The sequence below is a fragment of the Lactuca serriola genome, chromosome 1 (assembly GCF_051521515.1).
Source record: "Lactuca serriola cultivar US96UC23 chromosome 1, Lser_US96UC23_V15, whole genome shotgun sequence".
Lineage (NCBI taxonomy): Eukaryota > Viridiplantae > Streptophyta > Magnoliopsida > Asterales > Asteraceae > Lactuca > Lactuca serriola.
The window spans coordinates 38,970,766-38,987,118 of record NC_136408.1 but is presented as its reverse complement, the minus strand read 5'-3'; the positions used below and the strand labels follow the sequence as shown (position 1 = coordinate 38,987,118).

The 16,353-nt window shown below is 32.3% G+C and overlaps 1 non-coding gene and 1 pseudogene across 1 annotated transcript; both read right to left on the bottom strand.

Moving 5' to 3' along the window:
* Positions 1–15,104: 15,104 nt before the first annotated feature.
* On the bottom strand, positions 15,105–15,222 carry LOC145080551 (5S ribosomal RNA; annotated as a pseudogene).
* Positions 15,223–15,316: 94 nt separating this feature from the next.
* On the bottom strand, positions 15,317–15,530 carry LOC145080862 (small nucleolar RNA U3). The gene has a single exon (XR_013695441.1). It is a non-coding gene; the product is annotated as a small nucleolar RNA U3 (small nucleolar RNA).
* Positions 15,531–16,353: the final 823 nt, after the last annotated feature.

Sequence of the window (16,353 nt, the reverse complement as noted above, 5' to 3'; positions counted from 1 at the left end):
AGATTCTGAGGTGATTGTTGGAATCTTAAGTCGAGTAGGACTTGAAGACTAAGCAAAAACAACTTAGTTTTTAGGAAACTATGTTCAAGTCAGTTTCTAGTTGCCTAATTGTGATCTAATTACAAGTCGGTAGATTAGAATATATATACATCTTGTTTAGCTGTGTAGGGTAAGAGATTGTATTCACAAATTGAGTTTTGAGTTATTTTCTCATTTAATCAAAGAGATAGCTTGATTAATTGTTTGTGTTATACATTCTTGACTTGAATGATGTCTTTGGATTTTACCATTTCTTAGGCTTGAGGGAGTGGGGTGCAGTTTCGCCACAATGATGTCTTTGGATTTTACCATTTCTTATGGGCTAGGCATCATCAAATGTTCAATGGCAATAACTTTCGTGATGAATTTAAGCACAAACCTATCGCAACATTTGCTAGGTATATATTTATGAACATGAGTGTTTCCCTGGACACAATTCATATATCCAACTCAATGCAAATTTCTAACTAAATGCATATAGTTTGTTGTATATATTTCTGATAGTGAGTGTCTCCCATGCAATCGTTCATATTCCCAAACTTAACGTGAATCGCTAACTAAATGCGAACAGTATTGTCGTGCTATATTTTGTGTATATAGTTCGTTGTAAAAGTTGTTTTGGATAATCCATACATACATGTGAAATGTTGATAAATCATAATGGTGCATTCACTTAAGACGTGTGGAATAACTATTGACGGATGATAATCTATCTTCCGTCCACCTTCACCTACTACCACCAATTCAACTTCTTCCATAACATCTACTCCTTCCGGCCCAATTTCTAGTTTTCTACCTTCCATACATGTATAAATGTTTTTAAGTAAAAAATTAACTAAATATGGCCAAGAACGCAAGATTATCCCACATTTCTCAGTATCCCTACAAAATGGAAAAACAATGTTGTTTTATTTTGTAAAATGGCAAAACAATATTGTTTGACCATTTCGCAATACTCTATATCATATGCAGTGGACCTTGGAAATGTATATTTTTTGGTGTCAATGTGAAATAGCAAAACGATATTGTTTTGATTATTTTGCAATGTTGTGTAACATATTTTGCAGCGGCTTGCAAAATCCATGGTCTCTAAGGTAATCGACTTAATCGTTGACTAATTTTATGAAAAAAGAAACTAGAAAAAAACTAGAAAAAAAAAAAAAAAAAAAAAAACCTTAGGAGTTAAGACTAGTGGCTGGTTTTGCTTTTTCTTTTTCAAAATGGGCCAAAAAAGTGTTTGGGATTACGTGTGTTGGTCTCTTGCTCATTTTGACCTAAATAATCAATAAACTTGTATATGATATAATTAGTGTTTTTCAGATATCAAATATTTTAAACCATTTGGCCAATTAACATAACTAATAAAATTATAACTAAAAGTTAAAGGAGTTTGAAACATATAGCATATTGGGGACATGGGTACAAATATATTTGTCAAACATATTTGGCAGGAGAAGCATGGGTACTCCATGGGGGCAGAATGTATTGTATGTATGAATGAAAATGAAAGTATCCCACAGTGTGGTGGGGCGCACAGTCCATATGATTAATTTACTACACATCTTAGTGGAACCACTTGTTGCATCATATGAATGAACTTGGTGTTTTTATTATTTATGTTACTAAATTGATTTTTTTTATAAAACATGTATTAAAATTAATGTTCTTTGTATAGATTAATATTAGAAAATAACAACCAATAATAATTTATTTGTTTGTTGGGCACTTATCTTCTAATTGTATTTAATAATACATTTTTTTTTCTTAGGTAATTAGTCAAAGTGTTATACCTCCTCCGAAAGGGTGCGAGGTGTGGAGGTTGTCATCAGGAACACCATGCCGCCTTGGGCGGCCCCTCTCCCTATTGCCCTTCCTTTTTTTTTTCTCTTGCCTGTGAATTAGGATTAGTATATTGCTTTTAAAAGAGAAAGATAAGTATAACATGGTATGTAGATGGTAGGGAGTGATGTGGAGCAAAAAAAGTGGATGGTGAAAAATAAGTATAACACATGGTCTAAGTGGATTTAATAAAAGATGAGTATAACACATGATCTTATTGGATTTGAACCGGGTAATTTTATCATTTTGGATGTCATTTAGAGATAAGTGAACAAATTATGTCATGTTGGATGTCATAGTGCACACAATGTAGGATTCGGCACCAATTGATCCTGTTGAAATCTACTCCAATAATGTAATGGAAATCCAGAATATTGTTTATTAGTCTATTGAGTATAGTTTATAGTTAGCAAAAATAACCTGCTTATTATTTTATCTTCTTTTTGGAAAGTAACCATTGTGTTTGGAATGATCATTTTGGACCAGGCCAAAATAGGCTACACCATTACTGTAGCCCAATGTTATATATGGGTTCCACACCCAAAAATCGGGAACAAACATTTTGAATTTTGAAATTTTGAAGCTCGTGTTACCTGCGTTTCGGACAAAGTTTTTACTATGGATTCATCAAACTAAGTGAGTTCTACTCTTTAAGCTACTTGCATTTTAGTTTACAAACAATTATATGTATTTCAGAATGCGTAGATCATGTCCAGGGCGGAATACGAAGAACAAGTCCGGAATATCTATTTTATGTATTTTTTTGTTTTAGACATATAAGATGCATATAAATATCTTAAAATCTGTTTAACACCATTTTTCGTCAACAAATAAATCTACATTAGACATTACAACTTACAAAGGATTTCGGAATGGTAGTATCACTCCAGAATACGAAGAACATAGTTTGGAATATGAAGATTAATTCCAAAATGATGTTCCGGAATAAAAAATCATTATTTGTTTTTTTGTTTATGATATTGTTAAATAATGTGTATTAGTCTGAAAACCAATTTGATTGGATGTTAAAAAAAGTAGGGTTTATACATGAAGAAATTGTATTCCATTTACAGAAGCTTTTACAATTGCGCCCGATAAAGGTAAAACCGGATTTAAAAAATTTTATTTTATTTTTATGGTAATATATTAAAATGTTGTTGGAATTTATTTTTGCAGATAAAAAAACAAGATGTTGGGTTAGAAAAAAACAGTAAACCACCAAAGGCACCTATAAAATTAAGAAAGAAATCAGAAAATGTGTTAAAGTTTAAATTAAAAGCAGATAGAACTCCAGAAGATGAGACTGTAACGTCCCAATTTCAAAATAAATTTTTCGTTTTTAAAAATAGAACAAACACCCATTTTTATAAAGTTACATTCAAGTCAAACTAATTGCTCATAAACCATAATTCAAAATCAGAGTTGTAAGGAAGAGAATGCGAAATCTCAAATCATAGAACTGTTGATGTATGTGTAAAAACCTGCTTTCACAATCCGATAAGTATCTCCTAAAAACATTTAATCCACAACTGTAAGCACAAAACTTAATAAGTTCCCCAAAATAATGCATACCGCACACCATAATAATCAGCTATGGGTTATCAGCAACCCTAGGACTATCAACAGTCCTAAATATCACATACAACACAACAATGTAAACAATCATGGGTTATCAACATTCTTGTAGTCTCACAATAGCGCTATGAATTATCAGCAACCCTGCGGACTATCAGCAATCCTAAAGTTATCAACAACTCAGATACACATAACAATAATCAACAAATAAACACATCTGGTATGGCATGCACACACTATGATATAGGTGATACAATGAGAAGAATCATATGAACGAAGAGATGAAATCCATTACTCAAAGTCCCACAAAATCAGCTACAAGAACCTCCTAAACCAATCACAAGCTAAACCTCAAACTATAGCTCAAGATCTCTCATAGTTTGACAAAAAGTCAACGGTCAAAGTTAACCCCGACTGACCTCCACGTCGTGGAAGCTACACGATAAAATAGTTGTGGTGACACCATGTAACGCCCGTAGATCTGGGCTAGTCAATTTAGAGATAACAGGGGTCGAAAATGAAATTTTGACAAAATATTATTTAGAATAAATAATCTTAACCAAGTTGTAGAATACGTATAAAGGGTTTCGTACATATAAAGAACGTTGAAATCCGAGTTATAACGAAGAAATTATGGTCCGTCGAAGTTTTACGGCAAAACCGGCACGACACCGGGATACGTAAATAGTAAATTTACAATGGAGGACTTTTTAGCCTTAGCGATCTAAACGAAAGTCGTAACATAGGTTAAACCGAGAGAATGCATAAAAAGAACGCCAAAATCTGACTTCGTGTGAGGAAGTTATGATTTTTCTAAGATTTGGCATAGCAGTTCATAACTCGAAATTCGAATTTTAGATCGATCGATTTTTGGCCAACGCAACCTAAATGAGCATTGAATATCTTTTTAATAGTAGCACAACGGTAAAAAGACAGACGAAACCGGACGTCGGATGAAGAAGTTATGAATTTTTAACGGACTTTTCCTATCCTGGTCTGTTAAAAATATAACTTTAAAAATAAAGTCAAAATTAGCTTACAGAGTTTAAACGAAAGTTGTAGAGTACGTCTCCACCTACGCGTGGATATAAAGAACGTCAAAAACGGAGTTCGTATGACCTAGTTACAAATTATAATAGCATATTTACGTATTAAAATAAAGTATAAATCATATATACATACACACACACACACACACACATATATATATATATATATATATATATATATATATATATATATATGTATATATATATATATATATATATATATATATACATATGTATATATCATTAGAAAGGTATCGACAATGCGGTCATTATAAGACTAATGTTGAGTTCTTTCGACATTAGTTTAGTACAAATATCATTAAATCCATTTAAAATAGTATTATAGAGGGGTGTTTAGTTGTTTATATAACTAAAATGTCATTATGTAATTATCGAGAGTAGTTTTTGAAAATTCAATTAGTATAAATAAGAGCCTCAGGCTCTCATGTTTCTTGCACCATTCTCTTGATTCAAGAGTCTTTCTCTCCTTATCCCCGAACATTTCGGTCCCTCGTGATTCGACTTCTCTTTCTGTAGTTTTTAGTATAGTAAGGTGAGCGCTGAAGCGCTGCACGAATATTTCTTAGAAAGATTCAGCGACGAAGTTCTGCCCCTGCAGAGTCCGACTCCTAGCTAAGACCCCTTGTAAGTAAGTTATGCTTACCCTATTTTAATATAGCTTCTATTTAAAATTAGTATTGTTATTATGAACTTATAATAAATATTTGAGTTATTATTATATAAGTGTCGTTAATATATATTTTTAACTACTCGCGGTACGGGGAATCTGGTTTAAAGCGCCGGATATGGTTGTTGGATTTCAGAAGTGCTATATGCCAAAATGGTCCTGCCCTCCGGTGTTTTATGTCTGGCCCCTGTTTGTACATAGTGGTTGGAAAGTATTGTTTAAACGCTTATATAATAATAATAATAATAAGACTAATAATTAGTCACGGTAAATATTAGACTAAAATCTAAATACTAGGTTTTGTCGAAGGAAATGATTTTAAAGTAAACGAAGCGCTGTCCGAGTACCGAGTCACCACCTTATCAAGTGAGTGCATGGTCTCTTTCATCTTACACATAGATATGAAGTATTTTATATAAATTACATGTTATGTGTGCATATTATCTGAATACTTGTTGTCTATGATGGATGAATGATTTTATACATGTTTTAAATGATTTAAATATATATTTATTTTATATCTACAAATATGTTGGGATAAAACATGGGTAGATGAAATAGTTGATGTGTGATGAAATAAAATGATGAGAGATAGGTGATGATAATTAGGTGAGGATAGATAGGTGATGATGAAGCGGTGATGTAGGATGAAAGATACTATAACCTTGTCCGACAATTTAGAGATGTAGTCATCTACCAGAGTATAGATGGCGACCACAGACTATTATAGACAACCCCGTGGAAACACCAACAGACTCATAACCTGCAGGTGATGAAATAGGAGTTCAGACGATGTTGTAACTACGTTTTAATGCGATGATACTCTAACCCCTTACTATGAATTACGAGTTCAGGCGATGTTGTAACTACGTATTCATGCAATGATACTCTAACCCCTTACTATGAATTACGAGTTCAAGCGATGTTGTAACTAAATATTCATGCGATGATACCCTAACCCTTTTTGGGCACGTAATGAGGGAGTAATCTCTGAATCAATATTGTCTATGCGATGTATGCGATGATCCTTAGGGAGAGTCCTTAGGAACAAACATATAAGGAAATGCGATGTAAGGAGATGAGAGGTAAATATGATGTAGGAGACGACCCTTAGGATAAATCCTTAGGGAAGGTACTTAGGAATAAAGAAGATAATTGGGATGGGTAATTGGGTTAATTGTTTAATGATTAAACATAATAATTATATTATTGTGGGTTGAAAACCCTATGTACTCACCAGGTTTCCCAACCTGACCCACTCAGTTTACTTATATCACAGGTATTGATATGAAGTCACGTTACACTGAGAGATTAAGGAGATATAATTCACTAGTGATAACGAATGTAAGTTATGTTTATGCTTATGTTTCTGTATTGACGATGACATCCCAAATGTTTTAAAATGAATAAAAATATTTTTCTTCAGAAATGCTTTGATAACGTATTTATCATGTTTTACTGGGAACAAATTCCGCAACATTTTTATTAAAAAAGATGCTCTGATTTTTGTAAAACATAAACAAAATAGGTCTTTTCAGGCCGTGAAAATAGGGATGTCACACACCAGCCTCCACGTCATGGAGAGCAACATGTTACACATTGGAAACTTGTCCCAATAACTTAATGGGTTAAACACTTAACCCATAAACCCAATGTAACATCCCAAAAACTACAATAAATTTCAACTTTTCAAAAACAACCCATAACCATAAATGTTTACAAAATCATTATTTCAAAAGTGTATTTTAGTAATCAAAGTATCCCAAAACCCAAACAACATAACACCAAAGGAGTTACAGGTTTAACCTACCTCGTTCTCTTAGCCGAATCATTCCTCAAAAGGAAAGCGTTTAAAGCTACATAGTTCACATAATCTTTTCGGTGGTCTCTTGATTGAATCCTGGATCAAAATGCAGGGAATTCAAAGGAAAAATCTCTGAATATACAGTAACATAGTTTTTGGTAATGTGGTCATAGTTGGTTGTTTGTAATTTAAGAAAGTTGGTTATCTAAATTAGAATGTTTGTATGAAAGATGTTTTATTATATGACAATGGTCTTTATCATGTAACAAAGTATGTTGCCTAAATTGGAATGTTTTAGTTTCTTTCTATGGAAGTTGTTTTAATTTACTTCCAATGAATTTATCATGTTAGAAACTTTGTTGCCTAATTTATTGCATGCATGCATACGAATGGGCAATATGGTACATTAACAATATTTGTGCATGATATAGATGCACCAAAACTATGTGGTCCCAATTATTTAATAATTACTCACTTTCTGCACATTAAAAGGGAGCATGGTCGTCCACTCCTGCATATTCCATGTACTGATACACACTTTCACAAACAAAATAAGTTTAAATAATACAACATTAGTCATTATAATAAGGTCAAGACAACTTTCCAAGTACACTTTTCAAGTACAATTTCCATTAACTTACATAAAGGAGTATCTTACAAACATATTTCTAGGACTAAAACACTACTCAATTATCCACAAGTTTACATTAAACCCATTACCATAATCTAACAAAAGGCATGCATATTGGTTGAAATTATACATCAACTGTACAAAAGACATGCACATTGGTTGGAATTTTTACATCAACCAAACAAAAGACTTAAAAGTTATGTCATCACTTCCATAAATTTATGAAACACCAAACCAACCCTACAAAGAAGCAGATACAAAGAAACACGGTCCACATCAAGCACATCTTCAACCTTACAATGCTATCTTCATGCTAAGCCACAAACCTTTCCAGTTGAGCAACTCTTTTGTCGTTCTTGGCCTTAACAAGCAAATCCTACAACGAATCCAATTCCTACATTATGACATACAATTTCTCCTTGTAGTATCCTGGTTGTAGCCAATCATCTATCCAATGAAAGAACCTACAACTCCTCTTTTCGATCATATATCCAAGTCAAAAAGTACAATAATAATCAAATGTCTAAAATCGATCATGAAAACTCAAACATCAAAGAAATTTAACAAATTTCAACTCAAAACATCACAAATCAAACACCACAAGTCACCAAACATCATTGATCAATATTTCAGTTAACCTAAACATCATAAATTAAAATCATACATGACATTTACCAAAATCGAAGCTAGCTTTTATCACATTCTAAAGAAATAAACAAATATTGCTCAGATCATAGATTACCAGTGAGTTGGGACAGTTCAAAAAGCGGCGTGTAGGGTTTTTTGTTGTCCACAATGTCCTTTGTAGTGCTTCCAAGTCATAGTGACATTTCTGCACTTCGTCCTCACTACCAAAATGAGGAACGGCTGAGTTGTGGAAAGAAGACGACGACATTGTGCAAGAATGGTTTTGAGAGTTGTTAGGGTTTTTACGGTTTCGAATACGTGAACAAATGTGAAGGAAGTGTGTCGATTAAAGGTTTCAATTAATAACCCCTGATGTCGTGTCTTACACGAGGGATGAAGCTTCCAGGTCAGCCTTGTCAACAAATCATCGGAACCGGCCGAACCTTTAAAATTGAGGATAAAGGTGTAATTAACAGGTAATTTAAAAGTTAAAGGAGTAATTGTGCAAAAAAATAACTTGAGTGACTAATCTGAGACAAAGCCAAAAGTTTGTTGTGCTACAATGTCAATTTCCCGTGTTTTAAAATATGAATCTTTTTTATTACTCATTTCCTTATTCAATAGTTGAATGTGTATTAAATTTCAAATCCATTATTACCACTTGACATGAACATTGAACTCAACATTCACTGTATGTCAACTATAAGTACCCGAATTTTCTCATATAATATTCTAGGGATTATCAGAGTTTTCTATAAAAAATTATGGAATTCTATAACTCAAAAACAATTTACATCCTAAGTTAATGTCGAGTTTACAATAAAATCATACTCATCATTTAAAGCAACAAGAAAAAACTAAGAATAAAAACTACTTCTAGTCCAAGTCCTCGTGCTCCTGTCTCCTATCGTACAACGGCTAATACCTAAACCTATAATACATGAAAAGTCTACAATATCATATCACAGGTCTGGTGAGTTATATGGTGCTCTGTTTTCATGCAATCATACTCTACTTCTATCTTTCTTTACTTTCATACTTTACCATTCTGTCATCTTCTTCTCATATTCTTACTATATCTCACCTTATGCCTTATCATCGCTTCATTACTTCACATGCTCTTCTCATCTCATGCTTTCTCTCGAATCTATCTTTACCTCTTCTCGGGCTCTTACTGAGTCTTCATCTCATCTCCTAATCATCTCTTATTCTATCTACACATATTCTCACCTCATCCATTGCCCTTCTCATACTCTATCTTCACCACTTCTCGTACTCTTCCCTCTCACCTCATACGCTTTTCTTATCACTACTCCTGCTCTTGCTCTATCTCGTCACATGCCTTCTCCTTCTGTATTTACATAGACCCAAATGGTCTAATCACTTATGACAACTTCACATGTCATATGTAACGACCCGAAAATCCTTTTGTTAACGACGTTAGTTTTCCGTTACTCGAAAATTAATTGTTGTAAAGTTATTTCGATTCTAAGGGTATACAATGAAATAAATTAAATATATGCTTAAAGTAATTGATCCATGAAAGAATTGTTCAAATATGCTTAAGATTTAAGAATAAAACTCATACTCTTCTCTATAATCCGTATAGCCTCACCTAACCTACTATTGTATTGATTGATTTGTCATCAGTCAATGGTTTTTTATATGAACATAACAATTGATTTTCTTTTAGCTTACTTTTAGGTAGATTGTACTAAGGTTCAACATATAATTTGAATATCTTATAATACTTGTAACATAAATTTGTAAGGGAAATGGATTATATGGATGATAATGAGTTTAATATGATACTAATGTCATTGTTTTGTGGCAAATAATTGGTTATAGAGATCTTTAATCCTTAGTTTTGTAGAGCTTAATGACGCTTATTCTTATTTATAATTTCAACCAAGAAATTTCCAGATTTTTAGTGAAATGATAAAAAAGTTGAAATAAAAAAATCATAATATTTGGAGGCACCGTCATCAACTTTTTAATTATCATCATATAATGAATGAGACTTTTGTAAGGCCAAATAATAATTAAAAAAATGACTTTTGTTAGGCCAAATAATGAAACTTTTCTGGAAGCAACCAGATAAAAAATAGTTACCGGTAAAAAAAGACTGATTTGATTTTTTATCCGGTAATTAGAATTTTTTTGTTAACAAAATAAAATTTGAGACTTTTACATAAATTTTGCCAAAGTATTAGGATTTTTCTCAAAATTTTTACTACATAAAAAACAAATCCAAATAAGATATATTATTCTTTGGTTTTGTCATAATCGCTTTGGTTTTTTTGGCTACATTATCTTTTACTTTGGTTTCAGATTCATCCGATCTGAGTCGATGCGTAGTCCTCCTACATCGAACCAAACGTTTAGAGATGTATCTTCTTTATGAACCTGTTTATTTTTAATAAACAGCATGTATTACCAATTAGTCAATTTATAATAAAGCTTGATTTTGTTCATTATAATTTAAAAGTAATAGCTTTTGATTCTATATGCATTAATAGCTTTTCATACAAAATTAAAGAAGCTTTATAATAAAGTATATGGAGCCACGCTTTTGGCTTTAATATTGGAATTCCTTTTCTTTGTCAATTTAACCTATGAAGCTAATATGCCAAAACAGTGGTTTTTTTAAAATTTGAAAACAACATGATTAGACAACAATCAACAACGCACAAAAGCCGAATCAAACGGAGTAACTTTACAAAAGTAAGCCATGAATCTATGTTTAGATCACATTTTAATTTAATTATTTGTCTTTGAAAAATGACTGATTATAAAAAAATGGCAATCATTTTTTTTCATGTCTTGAATTTGATTACGAGTTAAAAGATCATGAAAAAAATGTTTGTATTTTGTAAAACAATTCATTTTAGGTTATATTTATAAAGTTGGTTGTCATTAATATATAAAATGTTAGTTTTGGTATTTCAGATTTGACAAACAAACAATCTGATGATTAGTATTATGAACTAATATTAAGGCTATGTTTGACATACTAGCTGAAAAGCTAGCTGAAATATATAAAATTACATAAAGTGACATGTAACAGTATGTCTTTCTATAATTAATTAAGGGGTGTAGTTGACAATTTAAAAAAAAAAAAACTCCAAAAAAACGAGTTTAAGTAACTTTTTAAAAAGCTAGCTTATAAGCTACTTTTTGACTCACGAAATACAACAACGTTAAAAAGATCGAAAAATAAGCTAGTTGTGACGCGCCAAACACAGTCTAAATCATTAGTAAGTCAAACCCAAACAAGCTGGCAAATAATATTTGGGAATAATATATCCAATCATCCCAAATAATAAATCATATTATTATTATTTAATTGTCAAGTTTCGTTCAGAAATCAGATTAATAGTTCACTATCATATATGATTATAATAAAGGTAGAAGGAGAACAAATCATTTTGAAGACAAATTAAAATATGAGACATCTTACGTAAAACCAACATAAAGATTGTTGATTATTGATTGTTGAAAGTTGCACGCAATGACTTATGTCCTTAAAAGATTTTATGCCGCTCAATATATGTAGTTAACAATTTAAAGCTCAAGATTATATCGTTCTTTCCATCAGCTATGGAAGAGCCAATAAACATAAAACAAATAATATGACATGTATCACTTTGAGAAAATCTATATTTACTCGCCTTTGGTAATTAGTCTTTATTAACCATTATTTTTGTCCTTATCCTTGTGCTTTTGCGTAATCTTTTTTCAATCCCTAATCACATAAGAAATCATTTCTAAACACAAGGATTCAACTAAACCCATATTCAAATTTAGCTTTCATTTATGCCATATATTTTCCCATTTCATGAACTTGAATACTAATTGTTACTTTTAATATGTTAATAGTTATGGGTAACATGTTTATGAGCCTTAATTCATCAATATTGATACTCTATTTCAAGTCTCTAAGTCAATTATCCAAACTACGAATTAGGTCCAAATTATCAATTTATCATGTTATATATAATATGTCTCATCCTTGGTGTTTTATGCTTAAAAACACGTTCTCAAAACTTAATCATCATCATCCATAAAAGATACAAAATCTAGAGTCACGAGGTTTCTTCCATTATAGTAAATAAATGCTTTAAGAAAGAGAGCTTACATTAAATCAAAGTCTATGAATATCAAATTCCATTTCTTTCTCTTGAAATCACTCGGTTTACTTCACTTTTGAGCTCAAGATCTCCACAATTGTACATCTCATGCTCTGAGAGTACTTTAAATTTTAATATTTAGTTGGTCAAGTTACTCGAACCATGTTTTTTTTGTGCCCAAAATTACACGGGACGTGTAATGCTAACAACAAATACTTAGCCTATTTTCTATTTACACGGGCTATGTTCCCAAGGCCTTAATTACATGGATCATGTTTTCTATAAAGTTTCCCATTTAACCAACATCCATTTGGTTAGTCTAATTTTGGGTTTTATATAGTCATGCTTCACAGGGTCTTATGTACACGACTCGTATAATGCTACAAATGTCCTAATTAACCAATGTACTTTGTCAACCCAAATATCATGTTTACACAGTCCATGTTTCCCAAGGCTTCTTTTACACAGGTCGTGTAATATTGTTTCGTTTCCATATTAAGAAATATAATTTGGTAATTTTCATTTCTTGAAAGTTTTGAATTTTATATTAGCACAGCAAAACTATAATATTTATAAGATCATTTTCAATTTCACAAATAGTTTTCTTTTATTATCTTAGCATTAGATGGAATAACAACCTACTTGTTTATACAACTACAGCAATCTACTTTTCTATTCTTTTTACAATTAAATATTATAACATTTTAACTAAACTTTCAAAAAAATTACATTCCCCAATTTATGATTAATGTTGTAATGCTTCCATACGTCAAGAGAAATATATGAGCATTAAGTCATCACTATCAAGACTTAGTCATTATCGACGAGTATATCACAATATGTATCCTTGGGTCAGCCACAAGTATCACCATAGGATCGACCGATACTACCAATTTTTGATCAATCACGATATACACAATATTTGATGTTGACTTTAAGAGGGAGTTCTTCGTCGATTGGATGATGGATCGTCATATACAACTCTAGTTTGATATATTGGATTGCCATTATGGTTAGTCCCTATTTTAAGGAAGATGTACACATTATATATACTTGAAAATGACAAATATGATTGACAAAATATGATTTTATATTTAGGAACATTTTAGGACAAAAGACAAACTCCTCTGCGAATGTATGCCATTTTGGATGGTATTGGTCTTAAAGGTATAAATTTTGATGCTATATGGTATACTATCTTCGTGGATTCATTATATCTTTACTATCTTATAAAAGAAATCTAACTATTTCTATAAATAGATTCAATATAATAATAATATTTTTTTAAGACGTCCAAACCATTATGCTGATAGTACAACTAATCATCATTAAAATAATATTAAATTTTAAATGTCCAACCTTATGAGCTTTTAGTATAATCGAACAATGCATCATAAGTTTTTTAACCTTTTTTATCCGGTTCTATCCACCCTCGTATATCGGTACTTTGTTTCTTGATAAAATTTGAATTAATCAACCCACATTCGAATCAAATTCAAAATTCAAATACTACTCCAAATCCATTAATCTATCGATTCAAGCATCCATGATCTCCGTAACAGCTTCTTCTCCCTCAAATCGCTGCCCATCTTCTTGTTCTCCCTATAATTTCTTATTCTACCTAAAATCATTGCTCCTCTTATTATTCTCACTGGAATGCGTCCACAATCATACATGATCTGATGCGTGAAGCATATCGATGGTTTGACTTCCAATAAATCTCAGTCTTAGTTTTTGTTTATGTTTTCATCCATAGGATCTAGATTTTGCATGTTCTCAGAATTTGATTGCTTGGATTTTGCGACGATTACTCCATTTATATCTAATTGTTTTTTTGCCTTTTCCAATGTTTAGATCGATCATAATGTTTCAATTATGGAACATACAAATGAGAAAAGCTCAAAACATTCACCTTTATTTTGTAGAAAACATTCGAGTTACGAATTAATTTAACAAAAAATAAGGAAATGTTCAAAAATGTATCAGTTCAACTGCCAAGGCCATAACTTTTAAGCAGCAGCTTATTGGCACAATTGCTGATCAGGTATTAAATTATTTGTAATCTTACTTTTGGAATGATTTTACAAAGAAACTCCATGAGTTTTGTTTTCATTAATATAAAGTTTTGGATGCAAAATGATGACATAAGGAGGATTCAAGAATTCTACAAACAAAGTGAAGACTGTAAGGCCATAACTTTTAAGCAGCAGCTTATTGGCACAATTACTGATCAGGTACTAAATTATTTGTAATCTTACTTTTGGAATGATTTTACAAAGAAACTCCATGAGTTTTGTTTTCATTAATATAAAGTTTTGGATGCAAAATGATGACATAAGGAGGATTCAAGAATTCTACAAACAAAGTGAATCCCCCTCTGGCACGTATCACAATATTGTCCGCTTTGGGCCACTCGGCATGAGGACTTCCCAGGGGGTCACCCATCCTGGTACTACTCTCGCCCGAGCACGCTTAACTGCAGAGTTCTTATGGGATCTGTTGCCCTCACGACTTTAAAACGCATTGTGATAGGGAAGGTATCCACACCCCTTATAAGGAATGTTTAGTTCTCCTTCCCAGCCGATGTGGGATCAGATCTAACCCACTTTCACCCCCCATTATAGGGTTCAACGTCCCCGTCGAACACATCGACCCGTGCCCTGGCTCTGATACCATTTGTAACATCCCCCTCTGGCACGTATCACAATATTGTCCGCTTTGGGCCACTCGGCACGAGGACTTCCCAGGGGGTCACCCATCCTGGTACTACTCCCGCCCGAGCACACTTAACTGCAGAGTTCTTATGGGATCTGCTGCCCTCACGCCTTTAAAACGCGTTGTGATAGGGAAGGTATCCACACCCCTTATAAGGAATGTTTAGTTCTCCTTCCCAGCCGATGTGGGATCAGATCTAACCCACTTAAAAGATTAAGCTATCTGTCAGACAACCATGTAGCCATGCCAGGACCCATCAAGATGGATTGGCAACGATCATCTACTAAGCCATAGCCGAGACCATGAAGCTCTGTTAATCACGATCTGGCAACATGGTCGTGGTTCATCAACGAGACATGGGTTTCTGTCTTCTTAGGAATCAAGAATACAGAGGTACGATCCTATAGAACAGATCTTGTTCAAGTAAGGTTGTCGTTACACAGACAATGACAAGATTTTGAGATAGTTACATGGTAGATGAAAAGGTATTTGTAAATTAGCATCATTTCATGTATTTTTAGGAATTTATAACTAAATGAATCATAATATTACTATTTGTTGTAGTGTTTTCAAAGGAGTCCAGGGAACTACTTGCAAGATCTAAAGGGTGTTCCTAGAACGCTTTAGAATGATGTTTTGCAAGTTAGAGAACATGGGTATTACAGAAACTTCTAAACCTTAGGCGAGATAAGGGGAAGGGATCAAGATATACAGGAAGGGGCAAGATAGGGCGAATTCGGGCCTTAAAATTGCATCTGTAAGCTTCATCTTCACAGTTGGCACTATTGACACGTTATTTAGTTTCAAAGAAGGATTACTTATTTTTTACCGGTGTAGGTTTATACTTTGTCTATAATAATCTATATTAGTTAAAAACTAAAACTATATTTTTTGTTTATAGAGTTATGGATGTTTGTTATGCATTCATATTGTGTGAATTTATGTATGTCCTAAATAACTATATTTACAATATTTGTTTATTTAATTGTGTGACTATGTTTATTTCTTTTTTTCTCAATGAATGATATTTTTAGTTATACACTATATTGGAAACAATTGTTGTTTAGGATATACTATAGGTTTTCAAATTCATCTTTATTTAAATTTGTTTCGGACGTGACTTGCGCAAAATGAAATCAATGGACATGTAACATAGTTTTTTGGATCTTAGTATTTAATGAAGTTGATTATAGAGTTATGGATGTTGGTTTTAAAGAAGATATAAGACATAAGAGTGGTATTCAAGTGTTTAGACC